This window comes from Macaca nemestrina, chromosome 10 (genome assembly GCF_043159975.1).
Source record: "Macaca nemestrina isolate mMacNem1 chromosome 10, mMacNem.hap1, whole genome shotgun sequence".
NCBI classification, from domain to species: Eukaryota; Metazoa; Chordata; class Mammalia; order Primates; family Cercopithecidae; genus Macaca; species Macaca nemestrina.
Window position 1 is genome coordinate 86,345,490 of NC_092134.1, and position 18,876 is coordinate 86,364,365.

At 42.4% G+C, this 18,876-nt stretch overlaps 1 protein-coding gene and 1 long non-coding RNA gene across 13 annotated transcripts in view; one reads left to right on the plus strand and one right to left on the minus strand.

The window, feature by feature from the left end:
• LOC105470069 (PC-esterase domain containing 1B) overlaps positions 1-13,236 on the minus strand; it is a 157,691-nt gene extending 144,455 nt beyond the window's left edge. For 5 of the 8 annotated variants that reach the window (XR_011609201.1, XR_011609203.1, XR_011609204.1 and 2 more), the window contains exons 1-3: positions 13,120-13,236; positions 11,648-11,704; positions 7,454-7,913 (exon numbers count right to left, since the gene is read on the minus strand). The gene's annotated coding sequence lies outside the window, so the exon portion shown is untranslated. Of the gene's footprint in view, positions 1-814; positions 5,587-7,453; positions 7,914-11,647; positions 11,705-13,119 lie in introns of those variants that run through there. The other 3 variants (XM_011721813.2, XM_071071826.1, XM_011721815.3) reach the window with 3 other exon arrangements.
• Positions 7,660-18,651, plus strand: LOC105470075 (uncharacterized). Of its 5 annotated transcripts, none has more exons than XR_011609206.1 (6): positions 7,660-7,751; positions 7,871-7,966; positions 13,232-13,344; positions 14,552-14,766; positions 16,311-16,883; positions 17,197-18,651. It is a non-coding gene; the product is annotated as an uncharacterized lncRNA (long non-coding RNA). The 5 variants fall into 5 exon arrangements; XR_011609207.1 differs by having other exon boundaries at positions 16,323-16,883; XR_980253.2 differs by having other exon boundaries at positions 14,552-16,883.
• Positions 18,652-18,876: the final 225 nt, after the last annotated feature.

An 18,876-nucleotide genomic window follows, 5' to 3' on the forward strand; every position in this document is an offset into this window, starting at 1 on the left:
TGTAATTCTTTTAAAATAAATTACCAACAGAAGAATCCCAAACACTTTGAGTCTGAAAATTACCAAGTTTAAAAATTCTTAAAGCAGCATATTTTCCCATAATAATAGTCTAATATAAACAACTCCTATGAATTACAGAAAGAAATGCAGAGGGCATTTTTATGAATGAAGTGGAGGTTCTTAATAAGTGATATACAGGTAACTTCTATAAAAACAAAAGATAAAACTATGGACCATTAATTCCAGTGACCTCACTTTTTTAAGCTTTTGTTTTATAGCCTTTTGTAAATATTCCCTAAAATAAATAATCAAAGCATTTCATAGACACAAAAGTACGATTTCAATCAAGTACAGTCTATAGTAAACATCTACATGATGGTCTTGCATCCATTATTCAAAGTATATTTGCTAACTTCCTACCTATTACCCCTTTAACACAAATGAAAGATACCGAAGGTGGTGATCTGGCTTTCAACTCCAGGCAAAGAAGCCCGACAGGGACTCTGTCCCTGGACAGCTGCGTGCTCTTGGGCCGGTTGCCCACAGTTTTGAACCAGTTTCCTCTTCTGTAAAAAGGGAACAATATTACCTACCTCGTTGAATAATAGTGAAGATGAAAAGAGATCTCATACATCAAGAGCCTAATACAAGGCCTGCCAGGCAGTAGGCCCTTCTAATCCTTTGACTCAGCAAGCCCTCCCACAATGATTCCAGAGAAAACACAGGCCTGCAGACAGAACCCTGCCTCAACTCCCTCCTCAAACCTTCAAATCCTCACCCCGCTTCCCACTCTCCTGCAAAGGCAGAGAGGTACCTTCTTAGGCGTAAAGCTTCCTCAGCAGCTCAGGGACTTTGCTCCCGGATATCCCCCAGTGAGGGGATAATTTGCATTCTGCATTTTCTTTACCCTACTTGGCTTGGATCCTTCTTTTTAGCATTAAACACATTCTAGCTTCTTGCTTTGAAAAACAAAGGAAACATCTTTGACTCCACCTCCAGGACAGTCCTATCTTTTGCCTCCGCTCCAAGGCCACATTTAAAAACAAAACTTGCTTGCACTGACTGGGTCTAGGTCTGGGCCCCACCTCCCACTCACTCCTCCGTTTACTTCAATTTGGCTCTGACTGCATCAAAGCAAAGGAATGTTTGTTAGTAAATCGCCGATGATTTCTTTGTTGCTCCTTTCAGTGGTCACTTTTTGGTTCTTACAGTATGAGGGGTGGGGGCATGACTGACTGCTCCTTCTGAGAAACCCAGCCCTCAAGTCCACGTATTTGTGACACCCTTGCATCTTGTCCTTCCCTAGTATCTTTTGAGGGTTTATCTTTCTCTTGCAGTTCCCCAAATGCCCCTAGTATCTTTTGAGGGTTTATCTTTCTCTTGGAGTTCCCCAAATGTTGGTCTTTCTCTCTCTCTCTCTTTTTCTTATTTCTCCCTCCCTTCCCGGTCTTTCTCAAGGCCCACTGAAGGGGTCCTTTCTTCTCTTCTTCAACATTCTTATCCTCGTGTGTCCACCCATTTTCAGAGTGTCAGGAAATGAGGTAACCATATGTCCCTATTTGCCCCAAACAGTTCTGGTTTCCGCCTGTTTTCCCAGAATGATTAGTAGCACCCCAAACCCTTAAGAGTCCTGGTTTGGATGGTAACAAGGGACCATCCCCTTATCAATTCCTATTTGTATGCAGATGACTGAGAATTGGGGCAATAAAGCACATTGGCTGAGAGGGAGGGGCTCTGGGGTTGGCCCCTTGGGTTTAGATCTTGCTCTACTGCTTACTAGCCCTTGAGTCCCTGAGCCTATCAAGCAACCTCTCTGCCCTGAAGAAACCTCGTCAATAAAATGGGAACAATATAACTGCAGTTTTCCTAACAAGTGGGGGTTAAATGAACACATGTAAAGTTATTAGCATGACACCACCACATTTCTAAGTGCTCAGTGAATGTAGCTATTATCCTTGTCTCTAGCCCAGACCTGTCTCCTGAGTTTCATACATATTCAGGTGGAGAGAATAAAAAGTTCTCTGGGGTTGAGGGGTAGAAGGTAGGAAAAGCAGTCTATGCAGGCCCCTATCACTTCCCAATTCTTTCTTTTTTTTTTTTTTTTTAAGAGATAGAGTCTCACTCTGTCACCCAGGCTGGAGTGCCATGGTGCGATCACGGCTCACTGCAGCCTTTATCTCCCGGGTTCAAGCGATCCTCCTGGCTCAGCCTGCTGAGTAGTTGGGACCACAAGTGTGCATCCCATGCCTGGCTAATTTATTTTTTTGTTTTTTTGTGGAGACAGGCTCTTGCTTTGTGGCCCAGTCTGGTCTTGAACTCCTGGTTTCAAGTAATCCTCCTGCCTTGGCCTCCCAAAGTGCTGGGATTACAGCCATAAGCCACCGCGCCCAGTCTCCGAATTCTCTAAACACTTATTTATCTTCCCATCAAACTATGGCTGAATTCCTCAAATAATTGTCTCGCCCAGTCTCCCAATTCTCTAGAGACTCATTTATCTTCCCACCAAACTATGGCTGAATTCCTCAAATAATTGTTTCGTGACCTTTGAACAGTCTCCCTAAAGGTAAATATTGCATTGACCAACAATGGGAATGATGGCAGCACATTCTCACCATGCAATTTCAGAGAGCTGCTGTATAATTTTGCTTGAAGCACTGGCTGGGAATACATAATTGGGTGGAAATAAACTTTACTTCTGAAATGTGTTGATAAAGTCATTTTTATTTTTGATGACTGATTTTGTTTTAATTGTGAACAAATCCTTAAGCTGATCTGTATCCAGGCAATCATTTAAAATTTTTGATGTTGGCCGGGCGTGATGGCTCACCACCTGTAATTCCAGCACTCTGGGAAGCTGAGGCGGGAGGATCACTTGACCCAGGAATTCGAGACCAGCCTGGGCAACATGGTGATATCCCTTTCTCAAAAAAAAGAAAAAAAAATTTTTTTTGATGTCTAACGAATATTGGAAACAATATATATATTTTCAAGATATAGTTTAGGGAGGAGGGGAATGTTGCAATATATTTTGGGAAGCTGAGCACAGTGATCAATGTCACATTTGTTTTTGGCTTTATGGTTAAATATTTTACGTTCCCTCAATTTTTCTTAGTCTTTAAAAAGTTTGTCTTTGATTAAAACATTATTTTTTAAATGGTATAGTTTTAGTTTTATATGTTTTCTTACATAAAACTTCATCATCTAAGTTTTAAAATTTCAAATTCATTTAATATGTTAGCATAATTCCAACATTTTGCATTCTGTAAACTTTTTATATTTTGGGATATGATCCTTTCTTCTTGGGATCTTCTGAAAGACTGCAGGGAACGATAGGGTTTGTGTAAGCCCAGAGGCCTTTTTCTCATGTCTTTATCTTTGTTTCTATGACTCACCTTTGAATGTTCCCCCACACTTTCCTCTTACTAAAATTCTGTTCTTTCAGTAAGACTCAAGTTAAAAGACAATTTTGTCAGAGAGCCTTCCCTAATCTCCCAAGTAGAAAACTCTCTCCTTCCTCTGAGGGATGCCTCTACTTAACCTTTGGTTCTGTTTTGTTCTGTAATTAACTGCCCATGTGCCATTCTATCCCACTCTATGCTAGTTCTGGATGGCAGAAGTGGGTCTTACCCATGTTTGTACCCCTCAGGGCCCAGTGCCTGTGCCTAATAATCATCTGCACTCACTGAGCACTCACTTTGTGACAGGCCTACTCCATTCTCATAACCCGGTGAGGGAGGAACCATTATTATCTCCATTTTATAGATGAGTAAACTGAGGCATGGAGAGGTAACATAAATTGCCTAAGGTTGGCTGGGCATGGTGGCTCACGCCTGTATTCCCAGTGCTTTGGGAGGCCGAGGTGGGTGGATCACCTGAGGTCAGGAGTTTGAGACCAGCCTGACCAACATGGTGAAACCCGGTCTCTACTAAAAATACAAAAATTAGCCCGGCGTCATGGCACACACCTGTAATCCCAGCTACTCAGGAGGCTGAGGCAAGAGAGTTGCTTGAACCCAGGAGGCAGAGGTTGCAGTGAGCCAAGATCGTGCCACTGCACTCCAGCTTGGACAACGGGAGACTCTGTCTCAAAATATAAATTAAAAATAAATAAATAAATTGCCCAAGGTTGCCCAGCTAGTAAATGGCAGAACTATTCTTTTGACAATGTATCTTCTTCTCCTTGTTCTTTTTTTTTTTTTTTTTTTTGAGGCAGGGTCTCACTTGGTTACCCGGGAATACAGTGGCATGATCACCACTACTGCAGCTTCAACGTCCCAGGCTCAATCAATTAATCCTCCAACCTCAGCCTCCTGGGTAGGTGGGCTCATGCCACCACAGTCATTAATGACAGTGAATCTTCCGAATAATTAGATAAGCTTAAGGTTTCCTTTTGTTTCTTTAGGTGTAAGTATGGCTCCAAAGCCTGAGCTTTTAATCTCAGCTATAAATATTTGTTTAAATTAAGAGAAAAAAAAATAATCTTATCTAGATAGAAATATTTGCATGTAGCTTTCCTTGTCATTCTCTGTTGAAAAACAAAATAATATTTTGTGCACAGCTTTAAAATTTTCCGTGAGAAAACAAAGCAGGTGTGAAATAACTTAGTTCAATTTTCATCACTCTGTTAGCTAGTCTTCTTAAAAGCCAATGGAAAACCCAGTGCTGCACTAAAGCTATATTTGTGTTTCAAATGTTTAGGCTTATGCTGACTACTCTAGATTCTAACCAGTGGCTGAATTAAAAGTTCCCATGGATAAAACAAGGGCGATGGGAGAGCTAATAATGACGAGTGCTTTCAACTGATGAACAGGTTGGATTGTGACAATTCTGCTCCAGGACTAGCTACAAAAGTCCATTTACTCAGAACAAGAACCCGGGGTTGAGTCAGCAGGCCTGGATTTCTTCCACCTCTAATGCTTACTTTATCTTTGTGCTGCTTAGTTTTTCGCTTATTAAATAGGGGAAATAGCACCTATGCTCCTCTGAGGGGATTACACAAAAGAGTTTTAGAAATGGATATTGTTTTATTATTGTTGCTATCATTCTTGTTACCATTTTTGTAGTATTTAAATTCTACATGTAATAGTGTTTCTATGGAAAAAGAATTTTTTTTCTTTTTGTTTTTTGAGATAGAGTCTCACTCTGTCGCCCAGGCTTGAGTGCAGTGATGTGATCTTGGCTCACTGCATCCAATGTCTCACGGGCTAAAATTATTCTCCTACCTCAATCTCCGGAATAGCTGGGATCACAGGCATTTGCCACCATGCCCAGATAATTGTTCTATTTTTAGTAGAGATGGAGTTTCACTGTATTGGCCAGGCTGGTCTCGAACTCCTGACCTCAGGTGATCCACCCACCTAGGCCTCTCAAAGTGCTGCGATTACAGGCCTGAGCCACCTTTTTCCATAGATAGCCCACCTATGGAAAACGTTTTTTGAATTTAAAAATGAGATTATAAGAGCAAGTCTCAGCCAGGTAGAGTGGCTCACACCTGAAATCCTAACACTTTGGGAAGGCCACGGAGGAAGGATTGCTTGAGATCAGGAATTCAGGCCAAGCCTGGACAACAAAGCTACATCCGTGTCTCTACAAAAAAAACAAAAACAAAAACAATTAAAAATTAAAAATTAGCAGGATGTGGTGGCACACGCCTGTAGTCCCAGCTACTCAGGAGGAGGCTGAGGTGGAAGGATATCTTGAACCCAGGTGTTTGTAGCTGCAGTGAGTTGTGATGACACCACTGCACTCCAGCCTGGATGACAGAGCAAGACACCGTCTCTGCCTTGGCTTTTACTCACACTATGTTGTAGAGGATTCTGGAAACTTGAGTTCCCACTGCTTTGCCTGTTGGCAGTGCAACTGAGGACTTGCCAGTTTCAAGCTCCATGGCTTGGAGTGGAAGAAAGGACAAGCAAGGTCCAGGGACTAAGGAAGCTGAGGACCAAGAATCTGTGCTAGTGAAATGAATGTCCTATTTCCCAGGCACACCAATTAACTTCTCACATTAGGCCTTTCCCCAGGCCATGGTTTTCCCCACTTCAGTGCCAACACGGACCTAGGGGCTTTTCTCCCTGCTGCCGTGTCCAGCCGAGTTTCCGCTTCTCTCTTCTCCTCCAGCTCCAAAAATAAGTCAACAGCTCTGCACTGCCTACCTTAGAGTTAACTGTGGAAATCAAATGAAATGCTGTGTAAACTCTACAAATGTTCACTGCTATTGTTATTCGGAGCAACCTTAACATATCTGGAAAGTGGGCTTAGTGGTTAAGGGAGATTTCTAGTTAAATGAAGCATTTAACTTATTATTTAGCAATATTAATTATTTAGTGGCATTATTTAGTATACCCTCCAAAATGTGTTTACATGTTTTACCAGTTTATCTCTTTATTCTTCTTAAGAACTCTAAGAAGGCCGCAGTGGCTCACGCCTGTAATCCCAACACTTTGGGAGGACAAGGGGGTCAGATCACTTGAGGTCTGGAGTTCAAGACCAGCCTGGCCAACATGGTGAAACCCTGTCTCTACTAAAAATATAAAAATTAGCTGGGCGTGGTGTCGTGTGCCTGTAATCCTAGCTACTTGGGAGGCTGAGGCACGAGAATCACTTTAACTCGGGAGGCGGAGGTTGCCGTGAGCTGAGATAGCGCCACTGCACTCCAGCCTGAGCAACAGAGTGAGACTCCGTCTCACACACACACACACACACACACACACCCTAAGAAATTCTTTCTTTTCTTTTCTTTCTTTCTTTCTTTCATCTCGCTCTGTTGCCCAGGTTGGAATTCAGTGGTGAGATCATGGCTCACTGCAGCCACTCTGCAGACTCAATCAATCCTCCCACTTCAACCTCCCTAGTAGCTGGGACTACAGGCCTGTGCCACCATGCCCGGCTAATTTTTATAGGTTTTTTTAGAGACAGGGTTTCATCATATTGTCCAGGCTGGTCTTGAACTTAGACTCAAATAATCCACCTGCCTTAGCCTTCCAAAGTGCTTGGATGACAGGTGTGGGCCACTGCACCTGGACTACATACTCTTAATTTTCTCCATTTTATACATTTAAAAATTAAGGCTAAAAGATCGAGTAATCTGCCCAAGGTCATCCATTTCATAAGAAGCAGTGCTGGAAGTAAAAACTGATGCCAAGCCTTTGTGGTCAACCACAACATACAAGATTTCAGACAACAAATGCCTCACGTCCCTTCTGCAGTTCACGACTAAATTGGTTGTTTCCTTTCACTGTCCATTTTAATAAATTTACTAGTTTATCAATCACTAATTTTTTGTTATTGCCAAGCACCAGTTGTCTCTTTAGCGTTACATGGGGTGGGCTGGAGGAGGCTAGGGTACTGATTCCTCTCTACAGTAAGTGCCCCAAAAATGACAGTCTCAAGAAAGGCTGGTCAGAAATGCCAACTTAATGTTTCAAATAAAATGGAAAAACTGAAAAGTACTTACTCATTAAAGTAACTGGTGATGTTTAAGCACCTCTCTCAGTTGATTCTAGATTCGTCCCTAGATAGCTTTCTTCCTCTCCTGTAGATCATTGTGGCCAGACGGGAGATCTCTGAGCTTGGGCTATAGGGGAAATAGGTTAGCCTTTGGGTGCTGCTATGCTTGCAAGCCAGCGTCTGGGGAGAAGATGACATTTCCGGTGGCATCTGGGGCAAATGACACGAGTCAGCATTTACTTCTTGGAAGCAGAAGACTAATGACCGAAGCTTCAAGACTTTGACATGTATGAAAACATGAAATGGTAAGTCAATACAAAGACAGCATCTTCCTGGAATTTGTTTTTGAGCTTGTTTTCATTTCACTTTTCTCAGTAATCTGGGTGTAGCTTATTTTGACTCTTCTTTTGATTAAACAATTCAGACCCTCGGCTCTTATTGTTCTTGCTGGTGTGGTGCGTTCACGGCTGAGGAGGTGGTCAGAAGAGGAAAGGAGGAAGTGAGAAGAAACACGGAAATGGTAAGAAGAACTCTACTTTTCTAACTAATATTTCGTAGTAGTAATCTTGTGTTTCTGTGCAATGTGTTACAGTTTACAAACCACTTTTATTTTTATTTATTTATTTTTTTTGAGATGGAGTTTCGGTCTTGTTGCCCAGGCTGCAGTGCAGTGGTGTGGTCTCGGCTCATTGCAACCTCTGCCTCCCAGGTTCAAGCAATGCTGCTTCAGGCTCCAGGAAGCTGGGACTACAGGCACCCATCACCACACCGGGCTGATTTTTGTGTTTTTAGTAGAGACGGGGTTTTGCCATGTTGGCCAGTCTTGTCGTGAACTCCTGACCTCAGGTGATCCACCCGCCTCAGCCTCCCAAAGTGCTGGGATTATAGGAGTAAGCCACCGCGCCAGGCCACAAACCGCTTTTAAATCCTTTCACTTCATCTCTCCACTGCCCTCTTGATGGAAAAATAGCCCAGTCCACACTACAGGAAACCACAGGCCTGAGCCCTGGCCTCAGCTAGATCCAGTATGTGGCAGAGCAAGACAAGAACTTTCTGCTTCCTCCCCTAGTGTTCCACTTGAAACCAGCAGGTAACTCAAGGGGACAGTGTGCTTAAAAGGGAGACTGTTCGCCTGGCGCCGTGGCTCACGCTTGTAATCCCAGCACTTTGGGAGGCCGAGGCAGCTGGATCACCTGAGGTGAGGAGTTCGAGACCAGCTGGCCAACATGGTGAAACATTGTCTCTACTAAAAATACAAAAATTAGCTGGGCGTGGTGGCGGGTGCCTGTAATCCCAGCTACTCGGGAGGCAGAGGTTACAGTGAGCCGAAATCACCCCGCTGCACTCCAGTCAGGGCGACAAGAGCAAGACTCCATCTTTAAAAAAAAAAAAAAGCGGGGGTGAGGAGGTGGTCTTCTGATCGATTAGATAAGTGTAGGCATTTGTTTTCTTTTGTCTGGAATAATATGATTTCGGGGAGGGGAATATCACTTTCCCTACAAATACCAAGATGAAAAAGAAAAGGAAATAATGAATCAGAAAAAAAAGAGAGAGAAAGAGAGAGAAAATGCATGATTACAGAAGATCCCAATGCATGACTACAGAAGATCAGAATGTGCCACCCCCAGGTTCCCATAATCCCAGCTCCTTGGGAGGCTGAGGCAGGAGAATCGCTTCAACCCAGGAGGTGCAGGTTGCAGTGAGCTGAGATTGCACCATTGTACCTCAGCCAAGGCGACAGCAGGACTCCATCTCAAAAATAAAAAATATGCCACCCCAAAATATAGGTTATTTGGCGTATTTCGAGCTGATTATTCTGAGCAACTGCAGACACAGGGGTATCTCTGAAAAGCTGTCCTTTTGTAAAATAAATTTATATTTATAAAAGAAATCTACATTAGTCAAAGTATCTGTATCAGGAAGAGTCCTGCTCTCAGACAACTTTTATTACCTGGGAGACTTTTCATTTACATAACAAGACAACCTTTATTCACCATCCATTTCTTCTCATCACCCTCCTATAACTTGTCACTAGTTCTCTGCAAGCCCCAAGTCCCTATTCCTTCCTGTAGCTCAGGATAAGCTTCCATCATATGGCCTTTCTTTGAGTCTCATGTTTTGTGGGATTCCAGTGTGTGTGCATATAATTAAAAATGTTTTCTCCTTTTCTTTTTTTTAATTGAGATTTGGTCTCATTATGTCACCCAGGCTGGTCTTGAACTCGTGGGATCAAGTGATCCTCCCTTGATCCTCCCTTGATCCTCAGCTTCCCAAAGTGCTGGGATCACAGGCATGAGCCACTGAGCCTGGCCAAAAATGTTTTTTCTTCTGTTAATCTGTTTTGTGTCAATTTAATTTGTATCCCAGTCAAAGAACCTAGAAGTATGGAAGAAGCCATTTTCCCTCCCTTACAGTACAAAATAACTAACCAACAAGAGTAAGAGATTTCAAAACAGTCCTGAATTACATGCTCTGAAGACTTAGTTTATTTTTAATGGTATGCTATTTATGTAAACTGGATTATAATGTGACATAATTGTCTTTCCTTGAAAAATATCATTTTACTTTACATCACTGTCTACTCAGTGTGTGGCTTAAAATTAATTCCATACATTGTGCATTGTTTTCATCCTCTTGTCTATGGCCATCAATACTGTTATCTTGCATTTCCCCATGAATTTTAGTACAGTCATTACCATGAAATTTAATACAATCAAGGCAGAACCCAACTGATAGCCTTAATATTTTATAATTCAGAGTAATCTATTACATATCTTTGAAAATCTGCCATTATTTAGTTCTAGCAATTCTATAAATGAATTGCAAATCTTCCTAGTCCTGTAGATTTCAGCTGGTCTGTGCACTGTGAGAATAGAAGAACAATCTCTGTAATCATCCCAAGACCAGAGAACAGAGGAGCTATAATAATGCAAATGATAATTCCACTTATACTCTTTAAACTTAAAGTTGTTTGAGATCAACAGATTTTCAACTGATTTTCTGGCTTCCAAGAACTTATTATGCTCTATGTAGACAGCTACTATTGCTATTCTGGCTACTAGTGCTATTGTGGCCCTATTGCATGTTTCAAAGCTCAGTGAGCCATCTCTTTTTTTTTTTACCCACCAAACTTGGCTTTTTCTTAAACAGTAATGACAACTTATGCACATATAATGTTTTACCCTGTGAATGTGCTTTCACACAGATATCCTTTAATATTAGCAGCTCGTTAGTAGTTATAGCCACAGAGAAATTTAAACTTTTCTTTATGCAAGCCATTATCGTTTTATCCACATTTTCTAACTTAAGGAATGCAATTATTTTTCTTATCTTCTTGGGAATCCTATAAGTGGGCCGGAAATCAGCCCATTAAATATATACATATATACATTAATTTCAGTTGGCTGGTGTGTGTATGTGCTTAAATCTATTCCCGGGCTGCCTTAAACAAATGGGCCAAATTTGGCAAATAACAAAACTATGCTTTTGCTTTGCTTGTCTGACTTAAACAGTCCACATATTTTTGATAAGTCCTCTTCCAAGCACTCACATTTAGTATTTTCAAGCACATATGAATAATGAATAATTTGTTTCCATTAGGGTACAAAATCTTCTCTGATAGCATATTAGGAACTTTGAGAGTCTGGATTAAAACTCCTCATGAGTTCGATTTAGTAACAGAACTAAATTTTGCACTAAGTACGTGCAAACTTTGTGCTGATGAACAAGGCAATAGTTGTTGGGATTTGAGATGTTACAGACTGAGAAGAGCCAAATCAGTGATTTCACTATTCAGGATGGAGGGAATGAGAAATGTCAATTTATAAAAGATCCCATTCTGTCAGGATTTCTTAAACGTTTCCACAAAATTCTTAGAATTCTTATGTTTTATGCAAGTTCTGTATTCTGTTCCAGTGTAGCTTAGTGGTTCAGAACATGGCCTTTGCAGGCAGAAAAGCTGGAGTTCAGAGTCCCAAATTAATAACCCACAAGCTGTGTGACTTTGGGAAAGATACTCAACCCCTCTGGCCCACTTCTACTTGTGAAGTTTAAACATGCAAAGTGCTAAGCAGACTGCTTGGCACTTAGTAAATGCTCATTTTATTCCATGGATTGGTATACATGCATCCATGCTTTAGTAATGCCAAATAGTTCTTTAAATGACTAACCACTAGAAAAAAATGTAAATACTGACAAGTACCTTGTTTGATGAGCACTGTTCCGTGGGCTGGTATGACACCATCACTGCAGGAAGAGACTGCGCAAGTGGAAGGGAGATGACAGAAATCATCGTTAGGTCAAGTTGAAGCTCGGGGAGATTGAGCAGCTGCCTCAATCACACAGGTTAACTACCGAGCTTGGACTAAAGACCAGGCTTCCTGGGTACCGGACTCATAGTTCCAGAGCCATAGTTCATGAATTTTTTTCTCTGTAAGAGAAAAAGCTGTAAGCTCTTTCACAGAGAATAATTTAATACCCTACAAGAATTGGGTCTTACATTATTTAGCAATGTCCCTTACCTTTAAACCACAGTTTAGTTTTCTAATTCCAGTTCTCTCTCCTTTTTTCTTTTTGTTTTTTTGAGACAGAGTCTTTCTCTGTCACCTATGCTGGAGTGCACTGCTGTGATCTCAGCTCACTGCAACCTCCACCTCCAGGCTCAAGTGATCCTCACACCTCAGTCCCCCACCTACCCCCAGTAGCTGGGACCACAGGAGTGAGCCACCACGCCCTGCTAATTTTTTGTATTTTTGGTAGAGATGGGGTTTCGCTGTGTTGCCCGGGCTGGCTTCGAACTCCTGGGCTCAAGCCTCCCAAAGTGCTGGGATTACAGACCTGAGCCACTATGCTCAGTTCTTTTTTTTTTTTTTTTTTTTTTGAGACAGAGTCTCAGTCTGTCTCCCACACTAGAGTGCAGTGGTACGATCTTGGCTCATTGCAACCTCTGCCTCCTAGGCTTAAGCAATTCTCCTGCCTCAGCCTCCTGAATAGCTGTTATTATAGGCATGTGCCACTACACCTGGCTACTTATTTTTTTTTTAAGTAGAGTTGGGGGTTCACCATGTTGGCCAGGCTGGTCTTGAACCCCTGGTCTCAAGTGATTCACACGCCTCAGCTTCCCAAAGTGCTGGGATTACAGGCGTGAGCCACTGCGCCCGGCCATAAGGTTGTTTTGTCAAGGAAGATGGAAATAACTTAATATTTTTGGATGTGTGTTATTCTTCCTTTCTTACTTCATTAGATAAACATTCATCAAGTGTTCCCTTGGTCAGGCACAGTGCTTAGCACCTGAGATATGAGGTTGAGTAGGATATGGTCTTCTCTATGTCCTGTAGCTCGCAGTGCAGGGAGGGAAAAACACAGAAGCAGATAATTAGAATTCAATGTTGGGAGTGCATTGATGGCTTTATGTTAGAGTATCACCTCTATTACTGAAAAGGGACTTTTAAAATTCTACTGAAAATGTGAAAATGACTGAAAACAGCACCATAAAAAGTAGCTCCTAGTCATATTCTTTTCTGATGAGTATTTACTGTGTACATACGATTGGCCCACATTGCATCCTTTGTTTTATAAATTAATCGTATATCACTATTCTATTTTATTGGTAAAATAGTAGGCTTTTAAGTATTTTTCCCAATTATCACTTACAAAAATATTGTTACAGCTTACTTTTTTTGCTCTTCCTTTTTCTTTTAGGGTGCTCTTTTCCTTAACGTAGTTTGTTGTTGCTTCTCTGAAATACATTTATTTATTTATTTTTTATTATTATTACTTTTTTCAGACGGAGTGTTGAAAGACTGGAGTGCAATGGTGTGATCTTGGCTCACTGCAGCCTCCACCTCCTGGGTTCAAGCGATTCTTGTGCCTCGGTCTCCCAAGTAGCTAGGATTAAAGGTATGCACCACCACGCCCAGTCAATTTTTGTATTTTCAGTAGAGGTAGGGTTTCACCATGTTGGCTAGGCTGGTCTTGAACTCCTGACCTCAGGTGATCTGCCTGCCTCGGCCTCTCAGAGTGCTGGGATTACAGGCATGAGCCACCAAGCCCGGCCTGAAATACATTTAAATAAATGAAGATGGAGAATCAGACATTAGTTTCATTTATCTGAATCTGGTGCAGTTTAATTAATCTATAATTGTAAATCTTAGAATCATATGTCAGTATTCTATTTTGTTAGTCATGATTTCTAAGTGTTACATAACTGTGGCCCCAGCCACTTTATATTTTGGTATCATGACAAAAGACTGATTGTGGTTATTTTCTACCTATGCATTTATTCTTAGTGATATATGCTGGTTAAATTATGGGATAGTTTAAAAATACATGACAAAAATAGCTAAGAGTAAAGAAATGTCTTTGTTTCTGGTTGAATAAAATGACTACGCAAGGTTCCAATTTAAAATAAATTCTAAACGAATCATGTTATTTTCCAAAACTGCTCCTCCTCTCAGAAAATGAAATCAATATCTACCCGGTTGCCCCAAGACAGAAATCTCAAGATCATCTGTGACTCCTTCCTCTTCATCTGCCACAAGTAGAGTAGCTTCTATCTCCAAAGCCAATCTTTGATCAGTCCTCTTCCTATAGCCTCTAACTATAGCCTCTGCTTTAGTTCAAATCTAGAATCCTGCTGTGGTGGTGCTGTGGCTTCCAAGTTTATCTTCCCACTAATGTTCCTTTCTTCCTCCAATCCATTCTCTAAACCACAGTCTTGCTCTTTCTGAGACACAGATCTTATAATTTTACTTCCCTTCATAGGCTGAATTTGACCTGCTAAATCATGTCAAAATTTTTCTGAAGATACCAGAAAAATTGCCTTAATCAAACACGTTAGAAAATCCATAGCATTACTGGGAAAAAGCCTGAAGATCCCAAATTGATAAGGCATCTGGATTCCCTTTGATAACAGTATTCAATAACAATGAACACCTACTGAGTATACTATTCCAAGCATTTAAAGTGTATTAACTCTTTTTACAAAATCAACAATAATCATTATTGCTACCATTTATTGAGAGCCTACTTTACCAGGTGTCACATATTCATTTATTCATTATTGTTACCTTTTCTTTTTGAGACGAAATCTTTCTCTGTTGTGCAGGCTGGAGTGTGATGGCATGATCTTGGCTCACTGTAACCTCCACCTCCCGGGTTCAAGTGATTCTCCTGCCTCAGCCTCCCGAGTAGCCGGGATTACAGGGATGTGCCACCACGCCCCAGTAATTTTTATATTTTTAGTGGAGGAGGGGTTTTTCTACATTGGCCAGGCTGGTCTCAGGTGTTCCTCAGGTGTTCCTTCCGCCTTTGGGATTACAGGTGAGCCTATTGTTACCTTTAAAACCACCCTGCAGGGTAGCTCTTACTGTCTCTGTGAGGAATACCAGAAAAGGGAAAGGACTTCCTGGAGGGCTGGTTCTGCCTCAAGCCAATCAGCTGACACTAAGCAGTGAAGCCAGAATCTGAGGTCTCTCTGCCTGCCCTGGTCTTTGCTCACCCTGACACCAGACACCTCACTGTGTCCTGAGCAGCACAGATGCCACACCCACAGTGTCACATAGAGAAGGGTGATGTAAATGAAAATTAAAACACTGTGACAAAGTCAAGGAGGGCATTTGTTTTTGTTGTTGTTGTTATTTTTGGTAGAGACAGGGTCTCACTATGTTGACCAGGCGAGGCTGGTCTCGAACTCCTGGGCTTAAGCAATCTGCCTGCCTCAGCCTCTCAAAATGTTGGGATTACAGCCATGAACCACTGCACCCGGCCAGTGTCAGGCTTTGTTCCCTACAAGTCAAATCAAAACAGCCAGCAAGCTGGGTTCCACCGGCTGGCTCACGCCTGTAAACCCAGCAGTTTAGGGGCCCAAGGTGGAAGGATTGCTTGAGCCCAGGAGTTTGAAACCAGTCTAGGCAACATAGCGAGACCCCGTCTATACAAAAATAAAAATAGGCTGGGCAGGGTAACTCATGCTTATAATCCCAGTACTTTGGGAGGCTGAGGGGGGTGCATCACCTGAGGTCAGGAGTTCCAGACCAACCTGGCTAATACAGAGAAACCCTGTCTCTACTAAAAATACAGAAATTAGCCAAGTGTGGTGGTGCATGCCTGTAGTCCCAGTTACTCTGGAGGCTGAGGCAGGAGAATCGATTGAACCTGGGAGGTGGAGGTTGCTGTGAGCCGAGATCGTGATACTGCACTCCAGCCCGGGTGACAGAGTGAGACTCCGTCTCAAAAAAATAAAGTAAAAATAAAAAAGTAGCCGAGGGTGGTAGTGTGTGCTATACTTACCTACTCAGGAGGCTGAGCCCAGGAAGTCAAGTCTGCAGTGAGCTATGATTGTGCCACTGCACTCCAGCGTGGGAGAGGAGACCCTGTCTCAAAACAAACGAACAAACAAAAACCGAAATCACTAAGTTTATCCCCCAGCACCAAGTCTGTCCCTTAACAGTATGGCTGCTTTGAGTTCAGGCATGTGTCTAAGGCAGCTGCTTCAGAGACCTTGACACCTGGTGGAATCACAGAATGAAGACCCTGGGAAAATTTCTTATAGCTCATTTATTTAAAGCTTTACAATTGTTTACACTGCTCAGGAAAAAAAGAGAGAGAGAAAAAAAAAAAAAAAAACGAACAAACTATGGGTGTTCAGAGAGCTGTGTTAGCCCACAAAGTTCAAAGGAGAAACTGTCATTCACAGAGCTTGATTAACCAGATTTAAATTTCAGGAGGAAGTAAGCTATGAAAAATCTGTATCCTTTGCCTGTCATATGCCTAGTTTGTTAAAGAAAACTAGAGAAGGAGCTTGTTATTCTTTAAATAGAAAAGCTTTAAATCAAAAAAGCCCTGAAATGTTTTATCTGAATAAGTTCTCTCAGCAGGTGTCTTAAGAATAATTGATTCTAGTCAGGTCTTAGGGGCCAAGACCCAGATCACAAGGCTGGTGCAAGTTCTTCAAGTTGTGATTGTATCTGACGAAGAGGAATGCATACTTACATATTTGTGTAAGGAAGATTTCCTTATTGTCATTTCCTTCCATGACAATAGGTCCTGAAAGGATATTCCCTCAAGGCCCTGAGCTAGAGACCACAGGGTAACTCTACATGCTCTTCTCCTAATAAGATTTTGGTAACAGCTGATTGTTTGCTAAAATCCCATCGAAGCCCCTTCCTGCTTGGTCCACAAAAGCAAAGAGGAAGGAAGGGACGTCAGTGGGCATACACACTGTCACCCATGCTAAGAGAAAAGGTAGTTGAGAGCTCTGCTTGCCCACACGCCCATCTGCTGGGTCATCCTTGTCCTATCAGGAGAGAAACAGCACTTCCTTTCCTCAGGGGGACTGGGAGGAGGCAGCAGCCTCAGTTAGCTGGAAGGTGTGCCCCTGGGCCTCAGACAGCTCAGGGGAGGTGGCACAGGGCTTTCTCTTTCATAGAGCTAATTAGGTTCTTTTTTTTTTTTTTTTTTTTTGAGACGGAGTCTCGCTCTGTAGCCCAGGCTGGAGTGCAGTGGCCGGATCTCAGCTCACTGCAAGCTCCGCCTCCCGGGTTCACGCCATTCTCCTGCCTCAGCCTCCCGAGTAGCTGGGACTACAGGCGCTGCCACCTCGCCCGGCTATTTTTTGTATTTCTTAGTAGAGACGGGGTTTCACCGTGTTAGCCAGGATGGTCTCGATCTCCTGACCTCGTGATCCGCCCATCTCGGCCTCCCAAAGTGCTGGGATTACAGGCTTGAGCCACCGCGCCCGGCCCTAATTAGGTTCTTATCTGTGCTACCAGATGAGCCCAGCTGCCAGCTCCTCACTTCATCTCAACCAATCCAACAGGCTAGTCAAACCAACACTGATATTATCCTAGCAATTTGTTTTACATATTTTGGACAAACATTTAAAGTAATTTAGTCCTCCATCTGTCACCTTCAGGCTAAAGCCCTTTATTTTCTTGGTGCATTGACCATGGGGCTCCATCTAGGTCCTGAAAGGATATTCCCTCAAGGCCCTGAGCTAGAGACCACAGGATAATTCTCTTCTCCTAATGAGATTTTGGTAACATCTGATTGTTTGCTAAAATCTCATTCAAAGCCCCTTCTACCTGGGCAGAGCCAGCCAAGTTGAGTTCAGCTTCAGTTGGATGCATATGTCAAAGTCCCTGGCCATTTGAATAGCCTTAACCTAAGGCAAGAGCAAATGCTGGCTAAACTATCTAATCACCATTTATTTATGTTGGTGGTGTTGGGATTTGAGAGCACAGAGTGGAAGGTAGAAACAGGGTAGTGTCTGTAACTACTGTCAGGTCTACTTCCTCACTTTCCTTTTTAACATACAAGGTCCTTAAAAAAACCTTGGAATTTTTTTTTTTTTTTTTTTCAGGGGCAAGGGAATGTAGAGATGGGGTTTCGCTATATTGACGAGGCTGGTCTCAAGTGATCTTCCTGCCTCAGTCCCCCAAAGAAAATCTAGGATTTAAAAAATGATCAATTCATATAAAGAGAGACTGAAAAAAATGGAAGTGAACTTTTGCCTTGTCCCCAGCAGGCTGAGGAATTACCAAGGAGGCAGGAGGTGGAGCAAAACACACTAAGCCTGATACCAATCATTGACAATATTATGGTTAGTACTTATTGAGTGCTGACTATGGTTGAAACTGCCCTTGCAAAATTATGACTGAGACAGTGAGAGATCTAACTTAACCAACGCTATCTTGCCTCTAACCTCCAAGCTGTCCTTGTTCATTCCTGGGTGTAGGCTGAACTAACTTTGGGAGAAATTTAGTTTATAGTTTAAAACAAAGATGATAACAGCCCTTTCCCAAAGCAGACCTCCTTCTTGTCTGGGGACTAGATGGCCTTCGTAGGATTAACATGAACCACAGATTAGAAATTATGGATAGGAGTCATGCAGCTGGAGGCTCCAAGATTCTGACCCTCCCTAAACTGCTCCTACGATCAATGCTTGAGATATTTTGCAGACCCTGCATGTGATGGATCAGCTGACGCCATCCAGTTCGGTAAACTGGTTCATCTGATCTTGTGCCCTGCACCCAGGAACTGACTCAGCACAAGAAGACAGCTTTGACTCCTTCTGATTTCATCCCTAACCAATCAGCACTCCTAGCTCACTGGCTTCCTCCGACCCACCAAATTGTCCTTAAAAACTCTGCTCTCCAAATGCTGGGGGAGACTGATTTTCGTAATAATAAAACTCTGGTCTCCCACCCAGTTGGCTCTTCGTGAATTACTCTTTCTCTATTCTAATTCCCTTACTTTGGTGAATTGGCTCTGTCTAGGTAGTGGGCAAGGTGAACCCCTTAGGCGGTCATATGGTTATTGACCCTTCTTTTTCCTTCCTTCCTTCCTCTCTCTCTCTCCCTCTTTTCCTCTGTCCTCTTCTCCCTCCTTCCCTCTCTTTATTTCTTTCCTCCTATTCATAAAAAACTATTG